At 38.8% G+C, this 18,439-nt stretch overlaps 1 protein-coding gene across 3 annotated transcripts in view; it reads right to left on the bottom strand.

Moving 5' to 3' along the window:
* The window catches only part of FAR2 (fatty acyl-CoA reductase 2), a 135,041-nt gene that overhangs the window by 65,377 nt on the left and 51,225 nt on the right, over nt 1–18,439 (bottom strand). The window contains exon 1 of one of the 3 annotated variants that reach the window (XM_059185857.1): nt 1,431–1,450. The exons of the other annotated variants lie outside the window; for them this stretch is intronic. The gene's annotated coding sequence lies outside the window, so the exon portion shown is untranslated. Of the gene's footprint in view, nt 1–1,430; nt 1,451–18,439 lie in introns of those variants that run through there. 3 annotated transcript variants of the gene reach the window in all.

The raw sequence follows: 18,439 nt of genomic DNA, 5'->3' as shown, positions 1-18,439 counted from the left end.
CATGTTTACAAACGTACGTAAACATCACAGTATATCTGTACCCATGTACATAAGCTTTATAAACGTAATACGTAAACAACTTGATTTTTCTTTAGTACAAATTCAAAATGGCATTTTCAAAACTAGCCTTTAAAAATTCAATGAGATTCCTAGTCCTTTAGAGAAAGTACACGCTTGTCTGTGAATAATGACATAGTTCAGTTACCCTTTCCAACGACATAGGATTTCCCTCCTGTCATCAAAAAACCATGTCTGGAATTGGTGTTGGCCTAGATGTTCTCAGAAGCTTTTTTTTTTTTTTTTTAAGATTTTATTTATTTCAGAGAGAAAGAGGGAGAGTGAGAGCACAAACAGGGGGAAGGGCAGAAGAAGCAGGCTTCTCCATGAGCAAGGAGCCCAGCGCGTGCTCCACCCCAGGACCCTGAGATCATCACCTGAGATCATCACCTGAGATCATCACCTGAGCCAAAGGCAGATGCTTACCAGACTGAGTCACCCAGGCAACCCTCTCTGAAACTTTTTAAAAAGATAATAGTCTTTTCTCAATAAAAGCTTATAAGGAGAAGAAAAAATAATGCTAATAAATTACACATAGAGAATTCTAATTCAGAGGAAAGAGAAAGGCAGGAAACTTCTAGGGAGGTCAATTTTTTTCCAGGAAAGTATAGGCAAGTTAAGTCATGAGAACCATCACCTCTCACCCACTCTATGAAAGAGAGAGAGAGAGATGAGGAGGAAGGGCGGGCGAGGGGGAGAAGGGAGCAAAAGCAGGACAAATTCCAGAGGGGAGAGAAGGAGCCTGAGTATGATGGTGGGAGAAGGAAAGAGAACTGAACAAAATCTGTCCTTCTGTCCTGTACACAATGAGGGATGAACAATTAAGTGAAAAACCAAACAAGCAAAAAAACCAAAAACACACACAAAAAAACCCCAAACCACTATCTGCTATAATCTCTCTCTGTTACCCTATAACCTTAGAAAAGTCTGCTATTCATTTAGTGGAACCCTGTGGGGAAAGTGTCTGGAAGGAGCATCAAGGCACTTGTGGTGAGGAAGTAGCAGAGACATGAAGCATTCTGTGGGGCAGGAAGTCAGAATGAGAAGGGAGCAGGAGAATGTCAGCCGGCTTGCCAGCAGTCCTTGGGAGGAATTTGGGTGCAAATTCTGATTTCACAGAATATGGAAAGGGGCTCTAATCTATGTTATTTGCATACTAAAGGAAAGGGGGACTCCAACCAGACACCTGGGTGGCTCAGTGGGTTAAGCCTCTGCCTTCAGCTCAGGTCATGATCTCAGGGTCCTGGGATCGAGCCCCACATCGGGCTCTCTGCTCCGTGGGGAGCCTGCTTCCTCTCTCTCTCTCTGCCTACTTGTGATCTCTCTGTCAAATAAATAAATAAAATCTGTTTAAAAAAAAAAATTAAAAATACCTGAAAAGATACTTTGTGTAAGCAACGGTAAATCCAGTGATTCCCGGTTGGAGGATGGAGTTAGAAGAATATGAACATTTGTCTTCTTGATCTTGGAAGGATAATTTTGGAAGTTCTTGGAATAATGGAAAAGATAAGGCTAGAAAATTAGGGCAGGAGACACCATCTCAAATATAGAATAAAAGTAACACTGAGATTAATACCAAGATGACTGAATAATCATTGAGAAGAACATACTGAATAAATAATTCTTAAATTATCTTTTTGTTTAACACAAAAAGCTGACTGTCCCTCTTTCATAGAAATAATAAATGAAATATTCAAAATGCAACAGCAAAACTTTGTGTCATCCAAAAGCAAGTCAAGGGAGATATATTATAATTATCTATTTGAAAGAATTTTCATGGCCTCAGCTCATAAGTATAAAAGATTTGAAAATTTTACATTATAAGTATATATTGTTGAAGGATAATATTTCTGACTTTGCTTTTTGAAAAGTTATGATATTTTTGGTGATGACGATGACTTTGGTAGACAACTTTGTATTAGCCTGCCAGCATCCCTTTCTGCTTCAACTAGTCAAAACCTCCTTTTGGGGTAGCACCTCTCTCCCCACCGTGAGCAGTCCTTATGAGGCTGTTACTCAAGATATTCTGTTCCACTTAGCCAAAGGGTAGGTTTTTAACTTTGCATAAAGGAACACAACATTAAAAAAATATATACGTATTGATATAAAAAAAACTGATACCTAGAATAGAAAATATATAAACATAAAAATATATGGAGTTGATTCATCTAGTGGTGGCATGTTAACTAGTCAATTAGTAGTTGTCTTCTTGATACCAAAGGTAAGTCTCTGATAGCTCATAGGAAATGGAAAAGGGCTTCTTGCCCATTCTAAGGCTGGTTTTTCAGCCATTCCTTTCATTGTGTGACTACTTCATTTACTTTCAGTAACTTTCTTATTTGTTTACATCGCTATGGTAGGCAGAATTCGTAAATGACACCAACCCCCCTCCCCCTATGACCACACCTTCTATACTGTATAATCCCCTCCCCTTGGGAATAGGCAGGACTTGTAATTTGCTTCTAACCAACAGAATATGGCAAAGGTGATGGGCTCTCACTCCCATGATTACGTTACCTCATATGGCAAAGGCGAAGGGATTTTAGAGATGTAATTGAGGTCCTTAACCAACTGATCTACTCATATGAGTGACTGTCTTCATAAGAGAGAGAGATCTTTCTCCTGGGTTTGAAGAAAAAGCTTTCCTGAATTCTAAAACTGCATGGAAACTGTGAGATAATAATTACGTGTTGTTTTAAACTGGTAAATTATGGGTAATTTGTTACATAATGGAAGACTAATCCAGTTACTCTTGCTCGTTTCTTTTTTTTTTTTTCTTCAAGATTTTACCTGTTTATTTGAGAGAGAGCACGCAAGAGCAGGATGAGGGGCAGAGGGAGACGCTGACTCCCCACTGAACAGGGAGCCCAAGGAGGGGCTCCATCTTGGGACTCCAGGATCATGACCTAAGCCGGAGGCAGAAACCTACCAACTTGTTGCTTTCAACTAAAGAATTCAGACTGATAAAGTGCTGGCTCATTTTAAAAATTCCTTGGTTGAAATCTGCGAAGCAGATTTCAATCAAAAAAGAACAAAACTGCTTCTATTTCTCTTGGGATTAAATGTCACAAAATATGTTGTCTTCTATGTACCTGCAGTTTTAGCATGAGTAAAGCAGTCCTTCTCTCATTATGACCACTAAACCAGCTTTATCAAACTTTTTTTTTTTGTCTCCGGATCTCCTTATACTCCTAAATATTCTTGAGTATCCCAAAGAGCTTGTATGTTGTTATATCCACCAATATTCAGCATATTTGAAAATAAAACTGAGATTTAAAAAATATTTACTTATCATATAAAACAATGGCAACAACCTATTAAATGCTAACAGAAATAATGCATTTTTTTTGAAAAGTGACTATCTTTTCCATAATGAAAAAAATCTACATTCAGAGGATTGGCACTGTTTTACATTTTTGCAAAACTCTTTAATATATGCCTTAGCAACTAGCTTTTCGTATCTGTTTCTGTATCCAATCTGTTGCTATTGTTTTGGTTGGATATATGAAGAAAATCTGGCTTCACACAGATATATAGTTGGAAAAGGGAAGAGTACTTTAAAATCCTTTCCAAATAATTGTGGATTTTTATATTATACTAGAAACTTGGCAAATTGTAGTTTCTTAAAGTTTAGTACAATGGGGAGTCTAAAACCCTGTGAACATTTCATATTGTTACTTTAAGATCTATTAGTCTATCTCAATATTTAGATGGATCTTTTACTCATATGCATAATTTTACAACATTATGCATTGGTTACTTGCAAAATAATTCAGAGTTATGCAGATGTTCCAAATGTTGACACATTTCATTATGTAATACCAAAAAATCATATTAGTTAATATCATCACCAATCACATCAGAGAAGTTTTTAAGTATTGGGAAGTTGTCAGACTCATAGTGACTGACACAAATCTTCCAAAACTCTAATCTTTATTTGAAGGCTCAAAGTTTGTCATTGTGAAAAATACAGCCAATTATTTACCCAAGTGACAGGTTTACTTAGTTTTTTTTTTTTTTTAAGATTTTATTTATTTATTTGACAGAGAGAAATCACAAGTAGGCAGAGAGAGAGGAAGGGAAGCAGGCCCCCCCGCCGAGCAGGGAGCCCGATGCAGGACTCGATCCCAGGACCCTGAGATCATGACCTGAGCCAAAGGCAGCGGCTTAACCCACTGAGCCACCCAGGTGCCCAATAGGTTTACTTAGTTTATTTTGATGAAATGTCTGCCAAATACCCAAATCTGAATAACCATAATTTGCCCATGAGTCATTCTTGCAGTTAAATGGTGTTCTGTGAAACGGTCAGTTGGTTCAGTTCTTAACCCCATCACACAGGTGATTTTCTTTCTTTCTTTTTTTTTTTTTTTTTTTTTAAAGATTCTTATTTATTTATTTGACAGACAGAGATCACAAGTAGGCAGAGAGGCAGGCAGAGAGAGAGGAAGGGAAGCAGGCTCCTCGCTGAGCAGAGAGCCCAACCTGGGGCTTGATCCCAGAACCCTGAGATCATGACCTGAGCCAAAGGCAGAGACTTTAACCCACTGAGCCACCCAGGCACCCCCAAGTGCTTTTCTTTGAGATAACCAGCCTTTGGGATGAAGCAGAAGTTCTTTATATGTACTTTTCATGACATCACATGAAATATTATAGACATGTAAGCAAGGGTTGAAATACAACTATTTTAACTGCTTCTTCGAGGACATTCTTAAATGAAACTGGTGATTTTTTTAAGCTGTGAGAGCCTGATAATCAAGAATACAATAAATATTAGTACAAGTTGGGGTCACTGCCTTGATCCATGCTTGTTTTACCCCTCATCACTTTTGCAACATTAGTGCAAATGTCAACACAGTAAAACATCTTAATATTTTTATGAAAGTAGGTTTGATCCTGTGGATTCCTGAAAGTATCCTAGAGATACAGAGATCTGCAGACCACACTTTTTTTTTTTTTTTTTTTTTAAGTAGGCTCTATGGTCAGCATAAAGCCCAGTGTGGGGATTGAACTCTTGACCCTGAGACCACGACCTGAGCCAAGATCAAGGGTCAGATATTTAACTGACTGAACCACCCAGGTGTCCCACTGTAGACTACACTTTGAGAACCACTGATCTAAACTATTATGTGAGGCCCTACTCCAACCATTTTTGCACTTAGCTCAAGATGGATTTAATAATACTTTTCAGTTTGGGTTTTCTTAGAACTCTTTAGGTATTTTCAAGTGGAAAAGAATTACTGGTAATATTCATGAGCACAAAAGTCCTTAACTTTAACTTATTACACAAATGTATTAAAACAAGGCAGGAAAAAGAATTCTTTATATTTCAGATTGGGCTAGTAATTAGCAAGGGTCAGAAATACATTCTTATGATCAACCTAACTAGCTTTAACTAAAATGTATCAGCAGTTTAACATGGTTGATATTCTGTTGCTCTGGTTCTCCTTTTTCAGAGGTGTGGACATTTTGAATTTGTTGTTCCCCAAACCAGAAAGGAAGGCACAAAGTTACCAAAGGATCCATCTGTTCCTTTTTTCTTGGCTGTGTCCTGAGCCCCTCTCTGGTTCAGAGTATAATTCAGCATGTCAAAAGGTTACAGAAAATTCTTTCTGAATGTTAAAGTTTTAATAAAAAAGCACCTCTGGTCTACCAGCTGTGTGTCCCAATACTCTGAATCCAAAAAAGAAGATTTCCTGTTTTGAAGTTCAACCTAGAATTCACTGGAATTATTGGATAAGCAACATGGTATTGACTAGCAGCCCTTTATTTCTTGACAAAAATATAACTCTTGTCTCATTTGCTCCCATCACCTACCACATTTTTCCCCCGAGAGCAGTGTATAGTACCTTCTATCAATGATGCTTTGTGCATTGTCGATGCCCAGGAACGCCTGGTACATGGGCCAGGGTGCATTCAGAAAAGGTAATGTGTGGTGGTGACAGATTCTGGTATGGCTTCCAGGTTTATTCTAAAAGAAGGAAAGCCCAACCACTAGTAAATGTATATTGACTACAGATTTACCAGACCAGACTCCACAGTTTATCTCTTATTTGACCACATGCTTCAAGACTTCTTACAGGAAGTGGCTCAGCAATAGTCAATTTTCTGATGAATGACTTGTGGAAAAGTACTGAAAGATGCACAAAGGTACATTTCCACAACACACAAAGCTCCTAAACTTGCATTCCCAGCATGTACTACAGGGAAAATATGATGAGATTTTTGAACTTGCACTGAAAAAATTCCAACCACTGCTTATTCTGTCATCCTGACTCAGAATCTTTATTTTCATCCTAGTCTAGTAATCCTACCCAGCTTCTTTATGATCATCTTTCCTACTGCCTAAATACTATAAAGCGTGGATGGAGAGAGGCCCCCAAAAGAGAAGAGAGAAATGCAAATGCAATGCAAACTGAGTTCACAAATTAACTCTTGACAAGAAGAGAGACATTGATTAATTCGGTGCAAATAGTGATAAACTCATGCAGGTTCATGGAGGGCAAGGGGTGAAAAGAAGGGCGATGATGAACTGTGCGGTTTCTCCTTGAGAGGATAAACTGACAGAGTTCCTATCTTGAGGCTTCTATTTTCCTTGGAAAGGGGAAAAGAAGTCAGGTGCTGAGAAGAGCATGGGAAATAACAGGGTGGAGGGCTTGAGGGGGACCGTGAAGGAGCGAAGGAGCTATTGTGAACGCTCCTTCGGAAGGAAGGTGACTAGGGCAGGCAGAAAGATTGCTGAGCAAGGTTGAGGGCCTAGTCAGAATTGGAGACAGTAACATCAGTCCACACGCATGTGCAATTTTTTGCAGCTGAGCTTGGTGGGACATGAATTGGTACAATGAGGCTGGATGTGGGAGTCTTTCCAGGATTTGGATTCTGGAGGAGATGTATGGAAAGTAGTTAGAAAAATGAGTGTATGATTAAGAAAACAGTTTAGGAGAATGATTAAAACTTATATAGTCTAGGCCAGTTAGGAGTGAAAATGAAGCTATGGTGGGGCTAGGACTGATCAACTGGGAGAAAACGGAGAGGGGATGGTCAAGGGACTAGAGCGCTCCTGGAGGTCAATGATAAGTATAGTGAAGATAGCACCGAAGGCTTCAACTTTTCAGGGACAGATTGTTTTTCGAGAGAGTTGCCAGAATTCAGGATTCTAGAGTTGAAGCAGCTGTGGATGACAAGGTCCATCCTGTGGCCATGGGAATAAATGTCCCTGAGGAGTTCACCTGACGAACATTGGAAATGAACAGGCCAAGGACATTGGAGGAGGATGGGTATAATTTTTGGGTCATCCACATTGACATATCAGAATCTGGAGTGAGGAGGGAGATGGGGACTCAGATGCCAAAGCTATGAAAGAGTATGGAGGAATAACTGTGATGTTGACAGATGGCAGAGGTACTACGAGGTAGAACACTAATCAGATGGTATGGCCTACAGAAAAGATGTCTGAAGAGACAGTGCTTAGGCCATAAGAAGATGCTGAACATTCTCCTGATCTTAGGAAGGAGAGAATGAACTACTTGAGATTGTCCCTAAAGGATATTCAAATTACACTTAATGTAAGCAAGTAAAAGATGTAAAGATAATGGAAAGGGTATGAAGGAAGGATGTAGTAGGAAGAAAAAAAAAACAAGAAAAGGGAAAAAAAACACAAAGGAATGATGTGGTTATGAGAATGTGGAGGAGGACAGATGACTAGGGATGTTTGAAATTTGGATATTGGGCAGGGTGGAAAGGATGAGACCAGCCTGAAACTGGTTTAGGGTCAGTACAGAGGTCTGGAGTGCTGGAAACTTGAGGACATGCACAGGCTGAGTCCTTTGCTTTAGTTTTGGAGGAGAAAGTTCAGGAAAGGCTGTCTTTAAAGAAGTCTTAGCCTAGAACTGCAAACTATTAGTTCATTCCTGGGGTTCTCCCTTTGTACTGGAAACAAAGACACTCTTTAACGAGTTTCACACTAAGTGGTTACAGATGCCAATCAGGATAGCTACTCTTCAGGGAAGATTCGGATTTTTTATGAGAATATGAGGGGAGAAAATTTGGACTAATCACTCCAAAAATAATCAATTGTATAGCAAGTTTCTCAAATAGGTTTTTTGGGAGTACCTGACTTAAAAATAATAACTTGTTCAACATTTAAACCTTTAAAGTAAATGAAGCCCTAAAAGAGGAGGTACCATTTTTCAGAAGAGAAAACAGAGACAATGCTTGAATATTTTATAATAAAAAGCCTGGTGATATTTTTGTTTCACTTGGAAACAAAATAATCTATATCAAAGGTCAGACTATTAGGATATTTTGCTGAGGAAAAGGTAGATTATGTTAGTAAAGGTAATAAGGCTTAAAAAACCCACTCTTTACCTTTACTAACCTCATCTACCTTATGACCCTGCAATTGCACTGCTGGGTATTTACCACAAAGATACAGATGTAGTGAAAAGAAGGGCCATCTGTACCCCAATGTTCATAGCACAATGGCCACAGTCGCCAAACTGTAGAAAGAGCCAAGATGCCCTTCAACAGACGAATGGATAAAGAAGATGTGGTCCATATATACAATGGAGAATTATGCCTCCATCAGAAAGGATGAATACCCAACTTTTGTATCAGCATGGACGGGACTAGAGGAGATTATGCTGAATGAACTAAGTCAAGCAGAGAGAAAGTCAATTATCATATGGTTTCACTTACTTGTGGAGCATAAGAAATCACGGAGGACATGGGGAGATGGAGAAAAGTGAGTTGGGGGAAATCAGAGGGGGAGACAAACCATGAAAGACTGTGACTCTGAGAAACACACTGAGGATTTTGGAGGGGAAGGGAATAGGGGTATGGGTGAGCCTGGTGGTGGATATTAAGGAGGGCACCTATTGCATGGAGCACTGGGTGTGATGCATAAACAATGAATCTTGGAACAGTGAAAAAACAAAATATAATTTAAATTAAAAAAAAAAAAACCCACTCTTTAAAAGAAAACAAAGTGGAAGTCAATTATATTGGTCTTAGCAAAGTACCAGTGCAATATATACAGTTTGGGGCTGTTATTCTGCCCTGTTGTTAAGTCTAGAATGGGGCAGGGATTAATTGTCCTGGAAAACAAAATGCAATGTAGAAATTCTTAGGAAAAACATGCTTTTACTCTGCAGTTAAAAGCATGTTGCTTTTTAGACATTTCCTTGGCTGACACTATAGTTTCTTATTTCATAGCATTCTTGAAAAATTGATGGCTTAAAAAAGTAATCTGCCCCGACGTAATCACTTAGAGACAGTCAATCGTAATATCCCCGTATAAAAGGCAAATGGCCAGAAGGGTGATATGGAAAGCTCTGGGTCAAATTCTGTAAATACACAGAGTATCTGCTCAATAGAGAGGCAAACTGTGAAGGAAAAGGAACCCGCTTCTTATGTGTAATTTAAAATTGCCCATTCATTGTTCATTAACCCTAAGAAAGATAAAAGGGGAAAATTCATGTCAGCTGTCAGGAGTTAAACAGATAATAGGAAACCACTTTACCAGGGATAATGGATGAGCCCTATCTGATTGTATTGACAGTTGTTTCATATAGCTTTATTGTGATGTTTCTATTTTCTTTAAATTCCCTTCTCAAAGTTTCCTAACAGGTTCTTTTAAATATTGCCAGTCCAAATGCCTTGAACAACAGGTTTCCATGGCTCTTAGCCGCCAAGGAGCCAAATCTGTTGACAAACACCAGAAGTCAGAAATCTAACAATTACAGCACAGAGATCAGGGCACCTCTGTACTCTAAGGGAATCTCCCCTTCTTTACCAGGGCAGAAAAAGTTGGAGGGCACGACCTGAGCCGAAGGCAGAGAAGAAAAATGACATTTGCTTTGAATTTTATGTTTGAACCATATTTTTTCAAGCTCTAAGTAAGACAAAGACATTAATTGTGTTCTATGTTCTTTCAAATATACTGTCTCACCAGGCTTTCGTTTGGTGCTTCCCCAGGGTAGTTCCACCATTGCCCCAATTTAGTTCTAAAAGAATGTTGTAGTCTCCAACATCATTACTCAAAATATCTGGTCAGTGGGATTCAGAGGCTCCACACACTAACTCCAGGCCAGGATGAGACTAGAACTAAAACGATTTCAAGGTGGAATGAGAAACAGTGTGAAAACTGGATATATATCCAAACCCTTTGAGAAGAGGGGTGGAAGATACAAGCCTACTCTACACTACCACATCGAAATGATTTGGGATGCAATCGAATTTTATTTTAAAAGAAACTCACCATTATAAATAAGTTTGTGTTTCCAAAATAGTTTGGAAAAGGGACTTAGGGTTCAAGCTTCTCCAGAGGAGAATTTACATAGGAACCTTCCCTAATTAACTCCTTACAGTTACTTTAGTGATAAAGATCTTGCTCCGGTATTTCGTGAGCCTTCACTATTAGAAGTGAAAAGAGCAAGTGTTTAAAACTCAAGGCAATTTTCAGATCCTGTGCTATTAAATTGGTAGAGGGAGCAAGTATAGAGGCTTGGCTATGGGTTTGGGGAACAAGATCTCTAATTTTCCTTTCTCTCAATTTCTTTGCTCTGAGTCAACTTAATTCATGGAGGAAACGAAGTAGTAAAACCAGAACGATATCTGACTTCTGTTAAAATAATTAAACAAGGGGCGCCTGGGTGGCTCAGTGGGCTAAAGCCTCTGCCTTCGGCTCAGGTCGTGATCCCGGGGTCCTGGGATCCAGCCCCGCATCGGGCTCTCTGCTCCGCGGGGAGCCGGCTTCCCCCTCTCCCTCTGCCTGCCTCTCTGCCTACTTGTGATCTCTGTCAAATAAATAAATAAAATCTTAAAAAAAATAATAATTAAACAAGAGGCCATTAGACTGAGGTGGCTTTAATGCCTTCCTATCCTATACAAGCACACAAAACCTAAGCCTATAATGCCTCAAAGTTAAGAAATTGAAACCTAAGGACAACTAATCACAAAAGACCAACTCAGCTTTTCCATATAATGCAACCATATAAGCTAGAGCTAATCAAATAATTTCCTGGCTTTGGTTCTGGTTTAGCACTGCCCAGTTCTGAGTTTTGCTCAGATAAACTCTTAACATATTTAATATGCTTCCGTTCATCTCTCAACACTTCAAAGGGCAAATAGCATCCAACAAAATAAATAAAATGATCACTAATATTTATGCAGCACTTACCATGGTACGGACAAATATCCCAAGGGTAATATATTTATTTTCTCATACAATCCTTGCAATAAGTCTAGGAGGTGACAAATGGCAACTCTCAGCCCGGAAGCTTAAGGGACTTGTGCAAGTTGACACAGTTGTGTCTGACTATTGAAGGAGGAGGAGTGGGAATCTGAACCCGGGAACCCTGTCTCCAGAGCCTGTTTCCTTCTACAGGAAGCCGGTAAGATGACCTTGGCTCAGTCTTATCTAGGGTAGAGAGCATGCACCTTCTCCTCCACATGGTATTTAGTTTGGAAATCAGGCAAGTTGCAATCATTTGGGACGCCGAAATAAGGGGAGGCCTGAGGTGCTCAAAGGTGTACTAATTGACAATGTTGAGCAAAACTGGTCCAGGGAGAATATCACTGCTGTCATTGGCTGCTTAATTCCAAATTTCCACATCAACATTTGTCCAACATTCCACATCAACAATGGTCTTATTGGGCTTTAACCCACTGAGCCACCCAGGTGCCCCAACAATGGTCTTACTGGGTAGCCAGAAAGGCCTGTGACCTACATGAGTTCTGATCCTTCTGTGAGACATCCTCCCCTCCCCACTAACATTATTATTCTAGAGCATTCCAAAAGCCCCTTCATCTAATTTTCCCACCAGGAAAATTAGATGCTAATTGTTTCGAGCATGATGTATCTAGAGGTATCCTATAACTGTAAACTTTGATCCATAATAACAATAACATCAGTAGCTAAGACACTTCATATCAAGCCTTCTGCTAAGGGCCTCACAAATAGTATCTCATTTAACCCCATGATAATTCTGTGAGGCAGACATGATTATTACGGATGAGAGAGCTGAGGCTCAAAAAAGGTAAGTAACTTGCCTGAGAGATTTTATTTATAAAGTTAACTAATTACTTGTTAACTTACATTATTTTTATATCCCTTTGCTCAAAAAAGAATACAAAGCAATTCACTCACTTGCTGACCCTTCTGTTAATTTATATAACCACACGTCTTTCATACAAGAGCATTAATTCCACTTTGCAATTTCAATATACTATTAATAACTTTTAAAAACACTGTTTCGGTCTAATAAATCACTACTTTGGGATGTATATGATTTGACTATGTTCTATGGAGAAGCCAGCTGAAGCAAAAAAGGAGGTGAAGTGTTTATAGAATGAAGGTCCCATTCCAATTCAATCCAATTCCAATCTCATACCCAATGAGAATAGAACAAGCAGCCTTCTGCACTTTGGGGTTGATTACTTAAGCACCCCCCCCCCCCAGGCCCCACATCTATTGTTAGGCATGAGCTGGAATGAATAACCTCTGCTCTGAGTATGAAAATTAAATTCTGTTTTTTAATTGACTTTTCCAGGCAAATTTAATAAAATGATCAAATACAATTGAAATATCGAATTCTTCCCCAGCGCTCTCAAGTTTCTTTCTGCTATAATCCATGTTTGAATCCCATATGAAAACCCTTAGCCTTTAAATCTGCACCATATGTGCCAATGTGACACTTGGTCAGGCACATACTCAGGGCAGAACTGAGTTTTGGAGACAGGGAACAACTGTCTCCATCTCTTCCCTCATACACCCACCCCCACCTCCAGCCCCACAGAAAGGTCAGCCATTCATGTCATGCAGTTGCAGTAAAAAACACTTTCTTCATCCAAACATCTAAGTAACTTGCAACAATCATTTGGCTTGTACCTCACGGCCCAAAGTAAACCAAGAAATCATTTTTAACCAACATAGAACATTGCAGACTCATTGATTCTACTTCACAGGAAATTAGTCATCGATTTCTTAGGATAAATGAGTTCTGGTGAGCTACAGGGGAAACCAAGCCAAAGTGAAAATGAGGTCTCTCACTCCAGCACTCATTTAGCTTGTCACTCCTACTATTAGCTTTAGCAACATCTGGGACTTCATTCATTGCTTATTTTTTCTCTTACCTTCTCGTCCTATTTCTCTCACTTCTGATGTCCCCAGGACCAGAAGAAGATATGGATAAGAGCCGAGCAGGAAATATGGCTGAAAAATTTAAACGAGGTCTGAAGAGCTATGGAAGGGGCTCCCAGAATATCTCACGACCAGCAGGCTTTCATGCAAGGAGATTTAGGAGCTCAGGAAGAAAGGCTCACTGCACTATTATATCCTTGTGCCTGAGGCCCAGCTCACCGCAAGCTGGTATTGGAAGGTTCTGTGGGCTGGGCTTCCACGCACATCTGCAACCGCCTGTGTGTTGTGAAATGCAGACGATGCCTTCTGTCCTAAAATGTTGCCACTGCAGGCCTTGTAAGCCAGAGTTTGAGAAACCTAACCTGGTAATCTCTTTGACAATCAGAAACTGAACATCATCTTGTAATTCATTTAATCACTATTCATCTGGAAAAAAAAAGACTATTAATGACTTCTTACGTATTAAGCACTGTGATAGGTGGCAGAAGCAGAGGGCACTGACATGAAGAAGGCTACAAAAGCTATGGACTTCTATAAATACATGTCCATTCACTTCTCCCTCACCCGTTCCCCAGTTTTACGAGTTTGCTTGGGGATATGGAAAGGGGTTTTTTAGAGGCAGGAATGCACAGTGGTTCAGAGCAGCATCTCAAGGTCATGAAGTTTAAGTTCCAATCACAACCCTCATATATTTCAATTAAGTAACTTTGGATCAGTTTCGTAACTGCTATGTGATTCAGTTTCCCTGTCTATAATCCTGGGATGATAAGAATAACAGTACTTCCGTCAGAAGGTTATAGCAAGGTTTAAAAGAATTAATTTACAGAGATGATTCAGGAGAGAGCCTGGCAAATAGCACAATGTAATTATTACAAATACTCCCATCATCCTCTCTGGCTGATCAGATTTCCTACATTTCATTTGGAACAAATTGTCAGTGTGTATACAGTTCTTTTTCTTTCTTCTTTCTTCTTCTTCTTATTTTTTTAAGACTTCATTTATTTGAGAGAGGGGAAGGAGAAGTAGATTTCCCACTGAGCAGGGAGCCCAATGCAGGACTCAATCCCCGGACCCTGAGACTATGACCTGAGCTGAAGGAAGACACTTAACTGACTGAGCCACCCAGGTGCCCCACAGTACGTACAGTTCTACTAAAAGATTTTGTTCTGATGAGGACAGTTGGTGTCACTCTAAACTAGCATTATGAATGTGTGTGTACAGTTCTTTTTCTTTCTTTTTTTTTTTTTTTTAAAGACTTTATTTATTTGAGGGGGGAGAAGGAGAAGCAGACTTCCCACTGAGCAGCATGATGAATGACGACGGCACTTATTTTCAAGAGCTACGACGGTACCACTAGCCTTCTAAATTAGGCCTTATTAGTGGGTGAATCTAAACTCAGATATGTGATGGTGACAAAGAATCCCTACTTAACCAAACTTTAGTCAGACTCCTCTGAGCCGCCTTCTCGACCAGGTCTTGATCTTGAGGTTCTGAACCCAGTTTTAGCAGAAAATCCTGCCGGGCCAGTTTATTAAGAATCCTCCCCACTCTCAGTCCAATCAAACTCTTCTTCCTCCACCTTTGATTTCCAACCACGTTTGATTCCTAATCCACCCCCACTGATTATCTAAAGAAGTTCCTCATTAAGCTGCCATCCTCTCCCTCCTGCTGTCTACCGGCTAGAAATCCCCACTCACTCTGGCTAGAAATCCCCACTCACTCTTATTTATTTGCGGAGTTGAGTTCAATATCCCTCCCCAACAGCAACAGTCTTGGGTCCTATCCCAATAGTCTTGCATAAAGTCTTCCTTACCATTTTCCAGAAGTGCCAGGATAATTTATCTTTAACAACGGAAATAAGGAAATATGATGATTATTGAAATATGATTCAATCTCTACATACACCAGTGGGAAAAATATTAAATAGACTGGAAGAGTTTATAATGCTTGGAGACAGACTGCCTTATGACAGTAGCATGATGAAGTTGAAGAGGGGCAGATTATGAAAACAAGTATAGATAACTTAGATTACTTCCCAGGAATCAACTGTAGATGTTTTTCCCATCTAAAATAAAAGATAATTACTTGTGTTAACCCTCAAACTGATTTTCTGATACTGCTGGTAATAAGTTATAACCTTTTTAGGCACATAGCAGCATGCCTGATGCCAGGATTAAATCGGGAAAAAAACTGGCTGCAAGTTAGATCATTTATCAAGAAATAAAGTGTCAAAAATAATTTGATACTTCAGAAAGAAAAAATATATATTTAACAGATGGGATTGAAAATATTAAATTTGAGCTCAAGTTGAATGTATTCTGAAGAGAGGAAGGAATTGAAAAGTAGCTATGATAGTTGTATTTTTCTATGTGAACACAGTTTTCAAAATATATTAGTCTTCAGAAATCTTAAATTGGAGATGAGAAAGAGGTGAGAAGAAACATTGATGAGCAGAGAAAATAATGCATACTTACAGTAGTCATCATGAATGATTTTTTACGTTCCTAGAGGTAAATCACAATTTTCCTGAAGTACTTATAAATAGTAAAAAGTTTGATTTTAAGTTCAAATTTTAGATTTCTCCATCTTATCAAAGCCATCTATTAGAACAGCCACTCATTTATGAGACTAAATTCTACCTCCCTTTAGTATTACTGCAAATTAAAAATCTTTCCCTAATACTCAAAAAAAATATCCCTAGGATTCCTATCACTGTCGCTTCACGGGAAGAAACCAGTCTAAACCTCCCCCTGTATTCCCAGAAAAAGGTTTGATACTGTAATTTATCTATCTTTCATTAGCAAGAAAAAGCTAATAGAGAAGGGGCTGCATGGAGAAAGTGAGCGAGGCCTTTAAGGAAAAACTGCCAAGGCCAGAGTCCATTAAGAATTCACCTTGATGTGGTCCATATATGCAATGGAATATTCCTTAGCCATCACAAAGGAGGAGTACCCACCATTTGCATCAACATGGATGGAACTGGAGGGAATTAGGATAAGTGAAATAAGTTAATCAGAGAAAGATGATCATCACATAGTTTCACTCATTTGTGGAACGTGAGGAATAGCCTGTAGGACCACAGGGGAAGGGAGGGAAAGCTGCATGGGGAGAAATCAGAGACAGAGATGAACCATGAGAGACTATGGACTCCAGGATACAAACTGAGGGTTTCCGAGGGGAGGGGGTTTGCGGGGATGGGGTAGCAGGGTGATGGGTATTGAGGAGGCCACATGTTGTGATGAGCACTGGGTGTTATATGCAACTAATGAATCATTGAACACTACACCAAAAACTAATAATGTATCATACAGTGGCTAACTGAACATAATAATAATAATAAAAACAAAGAATTCACCTTGAATGTCAATGAAAAGCTCAGGTTCTAGCCCTGCTCTGTTTCTAATAAGCACTATAACTTACTGAGCTCAGTTTGCTCACGTGTAATGTGTATGGATGGTGATTTCTAAGTACCCCACGAGCTCTAAAACTCTTGATTTATAATGAGTAAGCACCATAGTAAGAGATTTGGTCCTAAACATTTCAGACTTCTAGGTTTTAAATCTAGCTTGAATGCTTCCTTAATTCATTCAATTTTTCAATCCCCCCAAAAGAAAAAAAAAGTTGTCTGCATCTAAATTATAAAAAACGCTAAGGCTTTTTGAGAAAGGGAAACAAATGATGCCATTATTCATCCCCAAAGTACTTTGAAAATGAGAGAGATGATATATGCACTATGAATATAATCATTTGCAAAATTACTCATTATGCAAATCATTTTTAAGGACTTAAATTGATCTAAATTTTAATTGTTCTTCCTTTTTTTTTTTCTACTCAGTTGCAATGTAATATTTTAAATCATTTTCAAGAAAAGATTTTCTCATATCCATGGTGTGAAGTAATTTATTGAACATTAGGTATTGTTCTAGGTGATGAAGCATGTAGCAAACTAAAAAGACCCTGTTCTCATGAAGCATACCTTCCATCAGAATTGTCCTGTTTAATAGTATTAGTTCATGATTGGAGAAAAGTATGAAGAAGAAAATAAATACCACCTATGTTAGAATGTTTGAGGTCCCATTTTTTTCAAACATTTTTTTCCTAGAAAGATTGCAGCAATTTGCAGTCCCAATTACCATGTAGTTTTTATGTCATAAACACTTACTTAGAGTTTATTATGGGCCAGGTCCTGTTCCAAGTGATTTTATAAGATTAAGCCATGTAATTCTTATAGAAGCCCTAGGTAATAATAGTACCTACCTCAGATACAGAATTTTAAGTTGGTAGATTTTTATTTTCAACATTTTAAAGATATCATTCCATTATCTTCTGACTTATCTTGTTGCAGAAAAGTCAGTCCTTGTTCTTACTGTAGTTTTCCTGAATATAACTCCCCCCCCACCTTTCCAGCTACTTTTAAGATTTTTCTCTTTATCTTTGTTTTATAGCATTTTCTAGGTGTCTAATTTTTTTTTAAAGTTTTTATTTATTTATTTCACAGAGAGAGATCACAAGTAGGCAGAGAGACAGGCAGAGAGAGAGAGAGGAGGAAGCAGGCTCCCTGATGCAGGGCTCCATCCCAGGACCCCAAGATCATGACCTGAGCTGAAGGCAGAGGCTTAACCCACTGAGCCACCCAGGCACCCCTCTAATTTTTTTTTTTAATTGAGTTCCTTTTTGGTGATCTGGCAACAAGTGAGGGCTGGACACAAATTTGGGGTCATGTGCATATGGAACAGAGTATAAATAGATAACTTTATCAAGTGACGGCAAAAGACGAAACAAGAGAAGATATAGCATCCTGAGTAACCCTAAGTATAAAGATGAAAAATGGGTCAGAGAAAGAACAGTGACAGGAGTAAAATAGAAACCAAGAGTAGAGGTCACAATCATGAAGAGGACCTATCAAGGATAGTAGTGAGCAGTGGTAAATGGAATAGGCAAGAATAAAGACTGGAAATGGATCACCAGATATAACAATTTTTTTTTTTCTCAAGAGAACACATTTGTTTTGTTTTTAGGGCAGAGGTAGAAGTAGAAGCCAGATTTTTATGTATTTGCTTTATATTGTTTCAGGTGCAGACTCATATTTTTATTGTATCTTGAATGTATATTTCAGAAAACATAAAATTTTTCTAAACATACTTTGGGAATTTCTAGCTACCATTTTAAAAAAGTGGTTAGCCAAATATTACTACTACAAACAAAGGACATATCAACCACAGATATGGATATATTTTCTATTCA

This window comes from Mustela lutreola, chromosome 8, assembly GCF_030435805.1.
Source record: "Mustela lutreola isolate mMusLut2 chromosome 8, mMusLut2.pri, whole genome shotgun sequence".
Taxonomy (NCBI): domain Eukaryota; kingdom Metazoa; phylum Chordata; class Mammalia; order Carnivora; family Mustelidae; genus Mustela; species Mustela lutreola.
This window is presented reverse-complemented; position numbering and strand designations above follow the sequence as displayed.